Source organism: Diabrotica undecimpunctata, chromosome 6 (genome assembly GCF_040954645.1).
Source record: "Diabrotica undecimpunctata isolate CICGRU chromosome 6, icDiaUnde3, whole genome shotgun sequence".
Lineage (NCBI taxonomy): Eukaryota > Metazoa > Arthropoda > Insecta > Coleoptera > Chrysomelidae > Diabrotica > Diabrotica undecimpunctata.
The window spans coordinates 9,868,234-9,885,106 of NC_092808.1; positions in this window are offsets into that span (position 1 = coordinate 9,868,234).

A 16,873-nucleotide genomic window follows, 5' to 3' on the forward strand; every position below is an offset into this window, starting at 1 on the left:
AGTAACACTAGGAATGGAGTTGGTATAATTGCTGAAGGAGAAATGAAAGAGAAGTTGTAACGAACGAGTGATAGCATGTCACTGAAATTTGTATTTGATATAGAAGTGATGAGTGTTGTGTGTGTATACTCCTCAAGTGAGTCTGGGTAATAATGAAAGAACAGCTCTCTATAATTAATTTTGTTAATGAAAGAGTGAGCACTCGTGGCTGATGAAAGCGATTTAAGAATGTCATAAATTATTTCCAAGAGATGCTACAAACTCACTGCTATCAAGAAGAAAACAACCTGTTGAACCAAAGACTAGAAGATAATAATGTAGATCCAATAACCATAAATGAGCTGCAAGAAGCTTTTACAGAAATGAAAAACGGGAAGGCACCGGGGTATGACAGAATAACAATTGAAATGATAAAAAAATGGGACAACATGCAACAGAGTTATTACTAAAGATATTTAATGCCTTATGGAGAGAAGAACCGATACCAATTGATTGACAGAAGGCGTAGATAGTACCGTTTTATAAAAAGGGTGATAAAACGGATTGCAATAACTACATAGGAATAATACTCTTCAGTACTGCTATAACTGGAGAGAGGGAATTGAAAAAGAACTAGAGGAAAGAGAAAAGCTGGAGAGAGGGAATTGAAAAAGAACTAGAGGAAAGAGAAATCGGCCTATGGCTGAATAGAAAAGAATGGCGGTTAGGAGTCGGAAGGCGTCGGAGAACGCTGTAAACCGATAGTAGTAGTAGTAGTACTGCTATAACAAATTTTTGAACTAAAGAATAACCAAAAAAATTGATAGCACACTTGATGAATCACAAAGCGGATTCAGAAAAGTCAGAACCATGATCATATATTTAACATCAAATGAATAATTGAAAAATATTAGCAACAGGCATTAGTATATAGACCTTAAAAAGGTTTTTGACACGGTACCAAAGCAAAAATTATGGAAAATATTAGAAGAGAGGTAATAGTAATGTCATCAGTCAAAAAAGAAAAGAATCTCGTCCGTATTCGTTAAAAAGTTCGGTAGTTTGGATGAGTGAAAAAATCATCAGCCTAAAGTTGGAAGAGTACTGAGATTAGAAGATGGTGCTTAATCTTTGCTGCATGTGGTGACCAGGAAGTCGTATATAGACAAGGCAAGCTACGAGGATATATTGTGTGTTAAAACTAATTTGAAGAAAATCGTGTGCAATTATGACATCAAGAATTTGGTCTTATCCAAGATAGGCCAGACAGACCAGAAAATTTGTCAGAAGCATGCTTAAAGTGATCTTCCGGGAAACCGGCGTAACATGTGTTGCATCAACCCGAAGAGATCGTGTCCCTCAAAGACAGTAGACTGTTATTTTTTTCTGAGGGCTTCATGCAGAGCTGCAGAGTCCTGTAGACTCCGCTACTCTGGGCCTACATATAGAGTTGCTGATTGGCACGCTTAGATCCAAGCCCATATAACAATTGCATCTCGAGACGATAATGTGTATTCGAGAATTTTCATTATGTATCGACCGGCTGACAGATCGAGGCGCTGATACAAGCGAAAATAGAGGTGGACTATTCCAGATTATTCTAGTACACAGTAACTTGTATATATAAGCTGCGCTGATATTAGTTTAGTTAGTTGACAAGATATTACTGTACTGTAAAGGTATAAATAAATATATTTACATAAATAAGAACCGCTCGTTTTATTGCTAAAACGCTACAATATATAATATAAATGTTTTCCTACCATACAGAATATTCGAGATACTCTTAACCACTCAAGTGATAACATATGACTAGATTATGACTAGAACTGGCACATCATCCCATTATAATCTTTATAGTTATAAATATGGCAGATATTCACTTAAAAATTTTGGTTTTGAGTGTGGTAAGCTGCCGCTTGGAGCGTATTGCAAACTTTTTCCCTTGCCCGCACTTTATAATACTCTAAAATTACGTAATTACATAGAAAAATTTGTGCGAGCACTTTTTTTAGTCTTACACACATTATTTTTTTTATCAGGAACTTCAATGATACGACATGTTTTACTTTTGGATAAACTAAAAATTTATTTCTAAATAAGAAGTAAATGTTGTACACGAAAACAAGACATGGCAATTTAAAATTCCATTAATAATTTGAAATATGTGATATTTGAGGCATATGTTCTTTTTTAACCGCTTTAAATGCCTCAAATTGTGCAATAATTAGATCAAAAACCAAGATATTGTAAAGAAAAAAGAGATATCATACAACAAAAAATTGTTGTTCTGTTAAAGCTACTTGTTCTAGAAATAGATAAAAGTATATTGATATAAATAAATATTTTATAGTTTAATTTTTAATAAATAATAGAGGAGGGCGAAGGCAAACATTTCCCCCTTTCATTATACTCAAAATGCCAGGATACTGAAAGTTTTTTTGATGTATAATACTTATGTTATAATACAAACATATTCTAATAATTTCCTGCGAAAGATTTATTGAAAATTTTTATTTATAAACAAATTAGTGTGAAGATTAAAGAAAGAAATATTTATTACTGAGAAAAAATTTTACAATATATTCTAATGTTTTTCGTATAAACAAATAGAATAACTTTTTGCTATTGATACTCGCAAAATAATTATTTTTACACATTTAGAAAGTACGCAAAAAGTAGTTGAGGTACCAAGATTTTAATATAAATTAGTATAAATAGAAAAACAAAACTAAAAACTTATATAAAAGAGAATAGTTGAAGATTCATAAATAGTAAATAATAGTTATTTATTGTACAAGACGATAAAATTGTACGTTATCTTCGAAAGCGTTTTTTAGAGTCGAGACGTCAGTCGAGACGCTAATTATGCTCGAGAAGATAATGCAATTTTATCGTCGTGTGCAATACAACATTTTTTTCTATAGCAAGACTTCAAGTTCAGGTGAAAAATAGAATTTTAAAGAAAATTGTAATTTTTAGCACAAAAATTTGCTAGTGATATGAATTACTCTGTCAACAAATGTCAAACAAATGTTACGTTTTGGTTTTTGCGGAGAATATTGTTGCGTTTTATGTACAAAGTGAATAAATACGAAATGGACGGAAAAGAATTGACACAAGAAAAGGAAAACCTGCCATCAGATGTAGAAAATGCAGCGTTGGAAGCAGAAAGTTTATTGTTGCCACAAAAATCTAGGATGATGTATGAGAAAGAATACCAGTCTTTTAAAAAGTGGAAAACCATTAAGAATATCAATGGCGTGAGTTAAAAAATACTTCTGGCTTTTTTTTTCTGAAAAGCCGAAGAAAGCGATGCCATCGTCATTATGGTCGCATGGTACGTTGTTGGTGAATGAAAATTATGACATTTCTAAATTCAGCAAGTTAACCACCTTACTAAAAAACCTGAGTGGAGGATATAAAGCTAAAAAGTCCAAAATCCTGGAGTCAGATGACATTATTAAATTTCTGACAGAAGCTCCTGATGACGTCTATTTGTTGATGAAGGTTATTGCTATTTTTGGTGTGCATGGAACAACTAGGTCCGATGAATTGTACAAGTTAGAAGTGTTTAACGTGGACTACAGAAAATCGGTGATAATCGTTTCATTATCTGATACTAAAACCAAGCAGGAAAGGTCGTTTTGTATTACTGACAAGAAAAGTGGACTTGGAGGTTCTTGGAAATTGTGAGAAAGTATATTGCCTTGCCCTGGTCACGTAGACCTGTCTACGTGACCTGCCGGGCAGGTCACGTAGCCCGATATAATGACAACAGGTAGACACGGAGAATTCTAGAATGGAGACCAAGGACGACAACAAGAAGCATGGGAAGACCTCAAAAAAGATGGGTAGATGACATAAGAACAGTGGCAGGCAAACAGTGGATTAGATTGGCGCAAGATAGAGAAAGATGGAAGCAATTGGGAGAGACCTACATTCAGGAGTAGATGGAAAATCGTTGACCAAGAATAAGAAGATATTGCCTTGCTCCCCAAAAACGTACCTCACAGTAGGTTTTTTGTAAATTACTGACAGCAAAAGTGCACAACTCAACCGGTGGGGATTAAGACTATATATAATATCCCCAAGAAGATCGCAGATTTTTTGAAACTTGCAAATTCCGAAATGTACACGGGTCATTGTTTCCGTCGTTCTTCAGCTACTATGTTCGCAAATTCTGGAACTGATCTAGTAAAAGTTAAACGTTTAGGTGGATGGAAAGCGTCATCTGTTGCAGAATCTTACATTAAAGAGTGAAGAGTCAATAAGCAATAAGATTGCTGTATCCAAGTGTATACTTGGCGGACCAGAAAATCAATCCAGTACCTCGAATCAAGTGTTTAAGCAAACGAGTACAAGTTGTGATACTCCAAAAATAGATATTTCTAATAATGTTAATTGTAAAATTTCAATTGTTTTTAATCCTTAATGTGTTTGAATTTGTAAATTTTATTGAATAAAAAAAAGTTAAAACATTTTATCTACTCTTGCTGTTAAAGTGTCACTTTATCTACCCTTGCGGTTAAAGTGATACTTTATCTACTCCAAACAGTTGTTATAGCAAAACTTTAACATTAGCTATGGAAAAAAGATATCTTATTTTATTTATTATTGTTGAGAAGCCAAAACGCATAATACTGAAATTTTAAATGCACATTGTTTTCGTATAAGTATAATATTCATTTTTTTAATCATTAATCTTACAAGTTAATATCACCTTTTTCTACATAACTAATTATTACAAACTAAAAAGTACCATACAGCGTTTAATATAACAACCATACCAGTATTTCAACGTAAACTTCTTTTCGAAAAACGCTAATATACAAAAATGATTAATCTCACTTAATTAGTAGTAAAACTATTTTAAATTCCAATGATCAATCGTTTAACACGTGTGAATCCATTTCTAAATTAGTTAATATACAAAAAAGAAAGAACTTAATCACAATCGATTTAATGGTAACGATATAGTGGATGACCGGTATTAGCACTATAATTTTCTGCTCATCGTCAGGTTTCCGATAAGATAACTTAACCATTAAAAGAGTAATTGCGATTGTTACAATTTATGAGTTATGCCAATATTAAGTATACTTGGATTTCATGAGCATATTGTAAGTATTCTTACATAACGGTACCAGGAATGTGATTAGTGGTAAGCATGCTTACGCATGCTTACGCCTAATTCCGACAAGAAAAAACTTTTTCGCACATCAATGTAATCTAATAAACACCACGCCGAAACTAAGAACAAGAATTTTAACCAAATTATCTAATAAATGAGAAAATATCACTTGAAAATAAACAACAAGGGTTCCGAAACGAAAGATCATGTACAGGCGGAGTATTTCTTTGCTTGCTTGACTTAAAAAAGCCTTTGATAGCCTCATATAATGACATAGAATAAAAGACGGTAGGTTAGTCAAGATAGAAAGAGACAAATCGCTGCTGAGTAAAAGTAGTATAGACCTACCACGGAAAAGATATAGAGATAAAATAACATGACGGCCAAACAAAAAAACTCAAACAGGTAGAATTGCCTAATAGAAGAGAGAAAGAAGAGGCACATGTATGGTTGAAAAAATTCTTCAGGATATTTTGATGAATTAAGTTCAAATTAGTTAAATTTGTTAAAAAATGCAAGATACAAGATAAAATGGCGAACAGAAATGACATCCAAGTCTATATTAATATAAAAAATAAAATTAGCGGAACAGTTACAAGAAATAATCTGAATAAAGGACTTACCGCCAAGTTATTTCTCTAACTTACTGCTTAACTCAAAGGTTGGTACATAAGTGAAGTAATATTGCGATATTCGTATGAGAGTTTGAATTTTCTCTAAAGAAGGGATGTTTTTGGCTCGTGCGAGATTATACTTTAAGAGAAAGAACCGATTCGGGTAAAAGGGACTTTCTCGTATTTTTTTTATTAATCTTGACTTTCTTAGAAAGCGTGAAAATTATATAAAATCTTAGAAGTGAAGGTTAGTGAATAGACAAAACACACAAGCTATTGGCTTGTTTCTAAAAAGGGATAAGATCGTAGCAGAACCATGACTTGCCTTCGATATGCCAGTTAGAAACCGTAGTATAACTCTTCCAAGGATTTGAAAAGAAATTTCTTAGGGAAAATAAATTGGAAGAAATTGCTGGATGATTGAACATGCTTCAATACATGTATATATTTACGTATTTTATTTATTTATTAAACATTTGAACATAAATAGATATATTATGCTTAAAAGTGACTACATTCATTGTCACGTTATGTAAGTGTGCTTGTAGAATACTCATAAAAACCAAATATACTTAATATTGACTTAATATTGGCATACATTATAAATTGTTTCGATTTAAATTTTTCTTCTAGCGGTTAATTTACCCTATCTGGGACCTGACGATGTGCAAATAGTACCCAAACAGGTCGTCCACGTTACTATTAAACTAATTGTGGGAAAATCTTCTCTTTGCTTTCTATTAACTAATTTATACTACAGTCTTTTTCAAGACTTTACATGAATACACCGCGTGTTCAATAGAGAACGCGTCTATACCTTATCAGCAATCTTTATAGGTTATTGTTTTACGATCAGACATGTTATTGCTTTGGCAGCACTTGTGTTTGGATTGAAAATAGAACGACCTAGTTATACATCAGAATAAATCAAAGTATTTTGGCAGAAACTGATGTTTAATTTTAACACTTAATATAATATTGGCATTTGTACCAACTTTCCATATAGTACGTACAGTAGGTTGTCGAAAAGAACAGAATAATTGTTAACTTTATATTATAACTGTATGGTTTGACACGTTGATTGTAATATCTTACAAGTATCCCTGTAACGTCTTTTTGTCCCACGCAGTGGAAAAATCTTACAATTCTAAAATATAAATTTTATTATGAATCCTGTTGTGTTTTCTATAAAAAGCGATTAAAAACTTTGAATAGTTTTTAAAATAACTCATTGTCTATACATTTTGAAAATATAAGATGGTAAGTAGTATATAAGAGCAACACAAAAATGTTGCAGAGTGCGCTAAAAAAACGAAAATTTTGATTTGAGAATAAAATTGATTATAGCCATAAAATACACTGAAAAGATAGCATAATATCTTAACCAAGCTATGTTTTTTATAAGTATTATTCAAAAATTGTATAAATTTTGCAAATAAATAGAGTTAATACAACATTCATATAGGTCAGTGGTGTACCCAGGGGCAGAGGGTTTTGGGGGTTAAACCCCCTCAGAGCCCTGTGATATTAGTATATAAAAGTAACACAATAATTTGTCAGAGAGCTTTAAAACTCAAACGAAAACTTTGATTTGAGAATAAAAGTCTTGCCGTATCATGATATTTCTATACCATCCCGTAAACTGTTTATATTTTGTCGAATTTAAAAATTATGTCTTACTTTTGCCTTAATAGCAGTTTTGTATTATAAATCCATTGCCCATTAAGAGTTTATAGTAACATTTCGTTTAAAGTAATTTGGTTCTGAGTATAAATGTGTCTGTATATTATTTATACTCAGAACCAAATAACTTTAAATGAAATGTTACTATAAACTCTTAATAGGTCAGGAGTTGCCTTCCTAGAAGTAAGCAAAACTTTTGACAGAGTCTGGCATAAAGGACTGATCTACAAAATGAAAAGGACAAGTCCTATCCGAACTCGGAAACCCGGAGGCTGGAGTGCCACAGGGAGCGGTACTGTCACCTTTACTGTACACGATATACACAGCTGACATACCTAGAATACCAGATACACTATGCCGATGACACAGCGATAGCGGCCAAACACAAAAATGTAGACATAGCTGTAAACAACTTACAAACAGCGCTAGACGACATAGAAGAATGAAGTTTAAAATGGAAAATCGCTATAAACTCCGAAAATACACAGGCTGTACTTTTCAAAAAGAGGCACTAACAACCAGAAGAACAGGTGACTGTGTAAGACAATCCCATCGAGTACAAAAAGCCAACATGGCAAGAGTATCAATAAGAGGCCTAGCAGGAAGAAAAAGCATACTTGGAATAAAAACAAAAATAAGATAAATAATAGTATAATTCTTCCTATACTCACATATGCATCTTCCGCATGGGGACACATATGTAATACATCAAAAAAGAAAATACAAGCGGCACCTAACAACGGCCTAAGAGAAGCAGTCAGCGTATCGAGATACGTTGCAGAAAGATTCCTCTTTAGAGAACTACAACCAACCAGAGTGACTGAAACAATGAAGGAAAAAGCAAGGACAAAGTTCGCGGAGATAGAGAATCATCCCAGTCACATATTGCGAGAGATCATGCGGTACGACGCTTTCCACAGATGGAAGCACAAAACACCCAAACAACAAATAGTAGAATAAAATCAAAATACTAGAGAAAAAAGTCAACAATCACACCAGAGAGAAAACAAAAATCCAGAGAGAAAACATTTCAAAAAACAACAACAACGCACAATGAAGATAGTTGGAAGTTCATAACACTCGTGGACAATCGCTAAATATAACGTGGGCCCAGTTGTCTTAATGGAATTTAATTGTCCAGGAATGCGAAGTCATAAAAACCATACAAACGAAAAAACTCGAATATCTGGGCCACATAATGAGAGGAGAAAAGTACTCTCTGCTTAGACTCATAATCCAAGGAAAAATCTCGGGAAAGAGAAATGTGGGACGTAGAAGCATTTCCTGGTTGCGAAATTTAAGGGAGTGGTATGGGTGCAGTTCAATACAGTTGTTCAGAGCTGCAGCCAACAAAGTAAAGATTGCTGTGATGGTAGCCAACTTCCGATAGGAGACGGTACTGCAAGAAGAAGAAGAAGAAGTTGTCTTAAGAGGATAAACTCTATATTGTTATATGGTCACATATTTGTATATATTTTCAATGTTATAATATATATATTGTACTAATTATGACTTTTTGTTTCAGGGTTACCTACAAAAAAAATCAAAAAACACAAAAAAACGGCCTCGGTCACCAAAAAATTAAAAAATACTAACAAAAACTGGCGCAAGCTAACAAAAAAAAACTAACCAAAAACACCAAAAATCCGGCCACGTAGCGCCCAAATCCTTGAGCACCAAGTCACCGAATCACCAATCAGTAAATCAAAAGGTGGAGTTAAAACCTTCCACAGAGGTGTCAATCTGCCATTGAACAAGCAGAATTGCTTAAAAAGAGGAAACGAAGAAGAAGAAATTTTTTTTTGGTTGTTTCAATATTTTATACAGCTAGTCGTAAAATATAATAAATGCGATAGATACTGTTTTAGACAGTCAAGTGAGACTTGACTTTAAACGACCTTGTTTATGAATTTTATTACATTGCTGACAAAAAACTGTCTTATATATGTTATAAAAGTAACCAAAAAGGTTTAAACGTATTTTAGACTATTTTATCTTCCTTAAAAACTGTTTCTTATACAAAATTTGTTGTGTGGGAGTGACTGACTATCTGAAATCAGGAAGACTTATTTCAAAGCCTGCTTTAATTACGATTTTTTCGATGACTCGATATTACTACTAGATGACTCTCAAATCAAAATTTAAACAGTTTTCGGTCTTAAGCTTGTAATTATATACCTAATATTAAATATATCACATATAGTTTCAACGTAACTTTAAAGTAATATTAATATCTTGTAGAAATTAAAATTTAGAAAAGAAACTAGAATAATATATTTAGTGAGATTTTATAAAAAAACACACTATAGGATTCATGTTAGTTTAATGCCCATAAAGAACTAAAATTATTAGATCATCTTTGATCTGTTCGACTAGATTCTAATTAATGCTATTTTGGAATGACTAGCTGAAGTAATGGACTAGATATGACTAGAAACAATAGACTATGTTACATTTGGTAAGTAATACACCTTTGTTAAAATAAATGACTAGATCGTAGTAATTATCGTGACTAGAAAGAAGGATTTTTGTAACACTTAAAATAATAGTATATAGGGTGTTTCAAAAAGGTATGTCATACATTTAATCACGCATTCCAGGGACAAAAATAAATTGATTGAATCCAACTTACCTTAGTACAAAAGTGTACACAAAAAAAGTTACAGTCCTTTGAAGTTACAAAATAAAAATTGTTTTTTTGAATTATTTCCTAAACTGCTTGACATTTTGTAATACAAATGGACACGTTACTTTCTTGTTCTGAAAGCATTTTTCATACAAAAGAAACAACGAAATCTAAGCGCACAGAAAAATTTTAAGGAGGGTGTGCAGCCCTAAATCCCCCCAAACTTTTGAGTACGTTCAAATCAAATGAATTTTGTAGCATCATTAGTTTAACACATTATTTTTAAAACTTTTTTGCCTCTTATCACTTTTTCGAAAAACTAGTTTTTTTCTAATTGACCATAAAATTATAATTAGTTTCTACGGATACAATAATTACAAACAGTTCCATCAATAATAGTCAATAATTTGAAGCTATCATTTATTGTGTGAATAAGATTAATACTAAAAATTTTGATATTACAATGGCCTACACATTTCAGGAAATGGCAGATATGCATTTAACTTTGGGTAAGTTGGATCAGATTAAATTATGATTTTAATAAACTATCGGGAATATCGTAGGTGAATGTCAAGAAAATAGTGAAACAGCCGCAAGGCGTCCCGTTTACGGGAAACGGCTACATTCTAACCGCAAGTTGCTGGCAATAGTGGTCGTCCAATAATGGATGCAACGGACGAAGACATTTTAGAAATCATTGAAGAAGTCCCTGGAACAAGTACAAGGGTAATAGCTGCTCAACTAAATGTTCCTCACGTAAGGATTTGGAGGCGTTTGAATGATCAGCTGCTTAAACCCTATCACTTAACAACGGTTCAAGAGTTATTGGTTGAATATTATCCTAAAAGGATTGCATTTTGGGATTGTTTGTTAATGGAAAAAACTCGAAATGTTAATTTTATTAGAAATATTTTGTTTACCGACAGAGCTACCTTCAGTAGAAATGGAATAACAAACCATCATAACGAGCACATTTGGGCCGACGAAAATCCTCACGCCAAAAAAAACGGCTATTCACCAAAGGACTTTCAAAGTTAATGTTTGGGCAGGAACTGTGGATAACAATCTAATAGGTCCAGCATTTCTTCCCAACAATTTAAATGGTGATAATTATTTGCAGTTCTTGGCAAACGATTTACAAGAGTATTTGGAAGAAGTGAATATTGCAATAAGGCAAAATATGACGTTTCTACAAGATGGCGCTCCACCGCATTACAGTAATGAAGTCCGGGAATACCTTTGCAGGCAGTATCCTGGTCGCTGGATTGGAATGGGTCGTGACGCACCTATTTCTTGGCCACCCAGAAAATTGAAGAAAATGGGGGTCATTTTGAACATTTATTATGATATCATATTTATAGAAGTTATAGACATTTTTTGTACTTCTTAATTCATTTAAGCCATTTATTTAGTTGCAAGTAATTTTTAAAGGTTAATGAAAAGGGCCGTAACTCAATAAAAAATGTTTTTTGAAAAAAGTGATAGGAAGCAAAAAAGTTTTAAAAATAATGTGTTAAACTAATGATGCCACAAAATTCATTTGATTTGAACGTACTCAAAAGTTTGGGGGGATTTAGGGCTGCACACCCCCCTTAAAATTTTTCTGTGCGCTTAGATTTTGTTGTTTCTTTTATATGAAAAATGCTTTCAGAACAAGAAAGTAACGTGTCCATTTTTATTACAAAATGTCAAGTAGTTTAGGAGATAATGCAAAAAAAAAATTTTATTTTGTAACTTCAACGGGCTGTAACTTTTTTGTGTACACTTTTGTACAAAGGTAAGTTGTATTCAATCAATTTATTTTTATCCCCGGAATGCGTGATTTAATTTATGACATAACTTTTTGAAACACCCTATATAATAGTACATATTTTTAGCGGTCTCGAATGAGGTAATTACATTTTTGTGCAATGGCGTTGATCATTTAAACTGCTAGATCTACTTTTATCTTACTTTTTCTTATCAATGTCTGAATTTTACTAAATAAAAATATATTATCTATAAGAAATCTGATCCATTGAAAAAGATTCAGTTGAAAATAATGCCAGGACAAAAGTGTTCAAGCTTTCATCGAAAGTTTATATTTTAATCTATTAGAGTAAAAATTGCATTGGCAAAGTTTGTGGATTAATATTAACCCATATTAAATGCGATAAAGGTTTATTGAAGGTAGTATATTAGAGTTACAATTAAACAAAGATTACCACGACTGCAAGAAATGATTGCAGATTCGTTTAACCAATATTTAAGTTAAAAAGAGTTTGTAATTAACGGTAAAACTTTTATCGAATTCTCAGAGAAAAGCTGATATTAGAAATTTATTAATAAAAATGGAAAAGTTAATATTAAGTAAGGCTTATCTGGATTGAACAACTGCATAAAACATAAAGAAGACTTGCCAACATAAGTACGGTATGATAGGGAGGAAACTATGCTACTTTATTATACACTAAATTAATTAGTTCCCGGAAATATTTCTGAATTTTCAGATTAAAATCTTTAATTAGTTCTCGAAAGGATATTATTGAATCTACAAAATCTTTATATTCTTAACTTAAAGTTGATTTCATGTAATTGAATTAACTACCATCCAATAAGCTCGTTCCAAGATCGCAACTCAAAAATATTGACGATATCATTTTTAAAGTCATATACTTTAAAATTTATAATATATGCCTGAATTATCAATATGAATGAGGCAGATAAAATTAATTTATAAAAATTTTTTACCAAATAACAAACAAAATTTGTTTAATTTATTAATGTTTTGTATTTTGAGACCGATATCCGAACTGGAAAACAAAACGTCAAAATAAACTCTTAAACAATACATTGTAAAAAGCTAGTAAGATAAAACAAGATCGCTGGTAATCAATACAACCTTGATATGCTATTTATTGCGTAATTACTCCCAATTCAAAAACGCTGAAAATAAGACTCATAGTATTAAAAAGACAAATGAACTTTTTTAACCAAATATTTGATATGCAGGTAAAATAACTATTTTCTGAAGAAAAGCATTGAAAAACGTTGTATTTGTCCTTTTGCTGGTAATTTTTAACCATCCATCTCGAGAAATTTATCGGCAAGGACTCGAAAAAATCATGAAACAACGTTTTTAGCAAACGTTGTACTGCAGGTAGCAAATGACTAGAATAGTAACTAAATATAAACGACTAGAAGTGACTAGAAATTTACTGTAAATACGTCTAATGACTAGATAGACTAGAAAATGTTAATATTACAATCAGTCGATAACATTTTGCTAATTATAATATTTTCGTCTTATAACAAAATTTTCCTTAAAAACTAAAAAGAGATCTTAGCGGAAATCTGTTTATTAGTGGTCTATATACAGATCGAAAAATATTAATATACATATTAAAAAAAATGGAGTTATTGGTGAACTTCATCAATTCAAACAAATACAAGCTTATTTGGTGATTGATATACTCGGTAATTTAAATCGTTATTTATTGCAAAACTCTGTAAAACGTAAAATAATTTAAAAAATGGTTACAAAAACAAAATATACAGTTATAAATCGAAAAATAAAAATATCACAAACTTTAATACAATTCTTACAAAATTAAACTTGTTACTATCGAAAACATCTTTTACTGTAAATAAAAGTTATGAACGAAAATTTAATAGTCCAGGATATAAAAACCTCTGAATTCCTCTGAAACCTCTGAAATATACTTTAGTTTCAAGAGGAGAGAATGTAAATAGACTAGGCGGGATCTGTAGAAATTCAGACCATAATGGACATTTTCCATAGGAAGCTATTTTTTTGCTGGAATCCCTTCAGGATGTGCCCAATATCGATAATCACGATATGCGCCAGTCGCAAACCCTGTGCTAAATTTTTTATTTAACAAAATCTGAAAACAATTGAAAATTTCTCATTTTTTTGCTCCTATTTTCGTTTATAATTCGGAAAATATTGATCCTAGAGAAAAAATTATAAGAAGTTAAAAGTTTCGTTATTCAATTTTACACAATATTTCGTTAGCTACAAATTGAAAATTTAATGTTTATTGTTAAAAAAATAGCAATAATTGGAAAAAAAGGTACAAAAAAATGAAGTTAATCCTTTAAATATTTTCGACTTTCTAAACTTAACTTACAAGCTCCATATTCCGCCTAGAAAAACTTTTTAATATGTTTAAAACGTGTGCTAAATTTTGTTAAGATCGGTCAGATAGGTTTTGCATAATAATTTTGCAATCCAGCCTACTGGAAAAAAATCGCAAATTTTCAAATTTATAGTAGGCCCTAAATAAGGATCTCAAATAGTTGCAAATTTTTTACATATAAAAGAAGGTTCAAACTTTTAAACGCTTTTTGAAAAATTTAAATCGGTTCACTAGGAGAGCCTAGAAATTTTTTTAAAGTTTTAAACATTTTTTATATATATTAGGCTTATAAACAAATTGAATAACTTTACGAGCTTTAAATATATCAATTTCAAAATTTATACACTTAAAGAAAATTAAAAGACGCTTCTTTAAAAAAAGAAGATACATTCGGCTTACTGGTTGCCGAGATATTGAAGGTCAAAAGGTTGCAAAAATAAAAATTTTCAGTTGTCCATGCTGCCACCAACACAATCTGCAGCTGAGCAACACTCGCTTCGTGTATATTTCCAAGTAGAGCAGTGGCTTGGAAATAACCTGAATGCTACTGAGTGGGGGTGGGAACTAACTCAAAATGGTCTTGAGCCAATTTTCTCATTATTCAGAAATATTAGTTGTAAATGTAAAAAACTTTGTACAAAAACATGCAGTTGTATCAAACATGGTCTCAAATGTTCTGACTATTGTCTTCACTGCAATGGTCAGACATGTAAAAATATTGAGCACAGTAAAATATTGGAAGAAGTTGGAGAAGATAAAGCTACAGATGAAGGAGAAGAAACATTAAATTTACAGATCGAGGATAAAGATATTGAAATGGAAAATGAAGGTTTTGAGGAAGAGATAAGACCTGAAGATTCTTGTCCCTCCAAAAAAAGAAAAAGACTTTAAAAAAAATTATTGAAGATTGAGTCAAAATAAAGTTTATTTATGAAAAAAAAATATTTTTTTTTCGTTTGCCTTTGTTTTAACAATTTAAATTATTTATTAACAATTTATAAATACATATTTGTTTACTAAAAGTAACAATTTACTTCAATGTATAAATTGCAAGCTCAAAAAAAATGCATGAAGAAAAAATGCAATTACTTGTTTAACATACAATTGTTTATTGCAAATTTCCCAATTTGCAATTAAAAATGGTATTTGAAAATATGATATTTGAAATCCTTGTCGTCCGAGACGCTGATTCAAAAAAAAAGAGCAAAATTGGTTAACAAGAAGTCGAGATTATGCAATTTATAGCGCGCGCTATGATTTTGAACTCGCCGATTCACATTTCGAGTGAATGTCCCCCACCACCACCTCTCATGCATTCCGAGCGACATTTTACGCGAAAACGGTTTTTTATTTGTCTTTTTTATGGATGTTGCCATGAAGAGCATTACGTAAAACTTTTCATATAAAAAGTACTTGAGAAGACGAGGGTATTTGTTTAAAAACGAGCCCTCTATCACTTATGGTTACACGGCAAATGTATGCCAACTTTTACCTTCAATATCTCGGCAACCAGTAAGCCGAATGTATCTTCTTTTTTTTTAAAGAAGCGTCTTTTAATATTCTTTAAGTGTATAAATTTTGAAATTGATATGTTTAAAGCTGGTAAAGGTATTCAATTTGTTTATAAGCCTAATATATATAAAAAATGTTTAAAACTTTAAAAAAATTTCTAGGCTCTCCTAATGAACCGATTTGAATTTTACAAAAAGCGTTTGAAAGTTTGAGCTTTCCTTTATGTGCAAAAAAATTTGCAACTATCTGAGGGCCTTATTTAGGGACTACTATAAATTTGAAAATTTGCGATTTTTTTCCAGTAGGCTGGGTTGCAAAATTATTATGCAAAACCTATCCGACCGATCTTAACAAAATTTAGCACACGTTTTAAAAATATTAAAAGGTTTTTCTAGGCGGAATATGGAGCTTGTAAGTCAAGTTTAGAAAGTCGAAAACACTTAAAGGATTAACTTAATTTTTTGTACTTTTTTTTCCAATTATTGCTATTTTTTCAACAATAAACATTAAATTTTCAATTTCTAGCTAACGAAATATTGTGTAAAATTGAATAACGAAACTTTTAACTTCTAATAATTGTTTTTCTAGGATCAATATTTTCCGAATTATAAACGAAAATAGGAGCGAAAAAATGAGAAATTTTCAATTGTTTTCAGATTTTGTTAAATAAAAAATTTAGCACAGGGTTTTCGACTGGCGCATATCGTGATTATCGATATTGGGCACATCCTGAAGGGATTCCAGCAAAAAAATAGCTTCCTATGGAAAATGTCCAATTCAAAACAGATCCCGCCTAGACTAAAATGGATGTGGGTAAAAATATAATATAACGTAATTCAAAATGCGAAAGAATGTACGGGAGAATCAGCAAAATTAACCATACCACAAAAAAAAATATCAATGCCATCGTTAGAAGCTGAAAATGGAGATGTGACATACGAGAAAAAGAAAGTGTACCTTTAATACTGTAGAAATAAAATTAATAACAAATACCAGCAACGCAAATATACAAGAAATTATATCAATTCTAAAATAAGTAGGCTAAATAATAGATAAAAAGATATTATTGGACATACTTCATCAAAGACAAGAAACAGAAAAAGACAAGAAAAATATAAAATATATATATAAATGTATAAATATAAAAATCTTTAAGGTGAAAAAAAAATCCATTAAATAAAACATA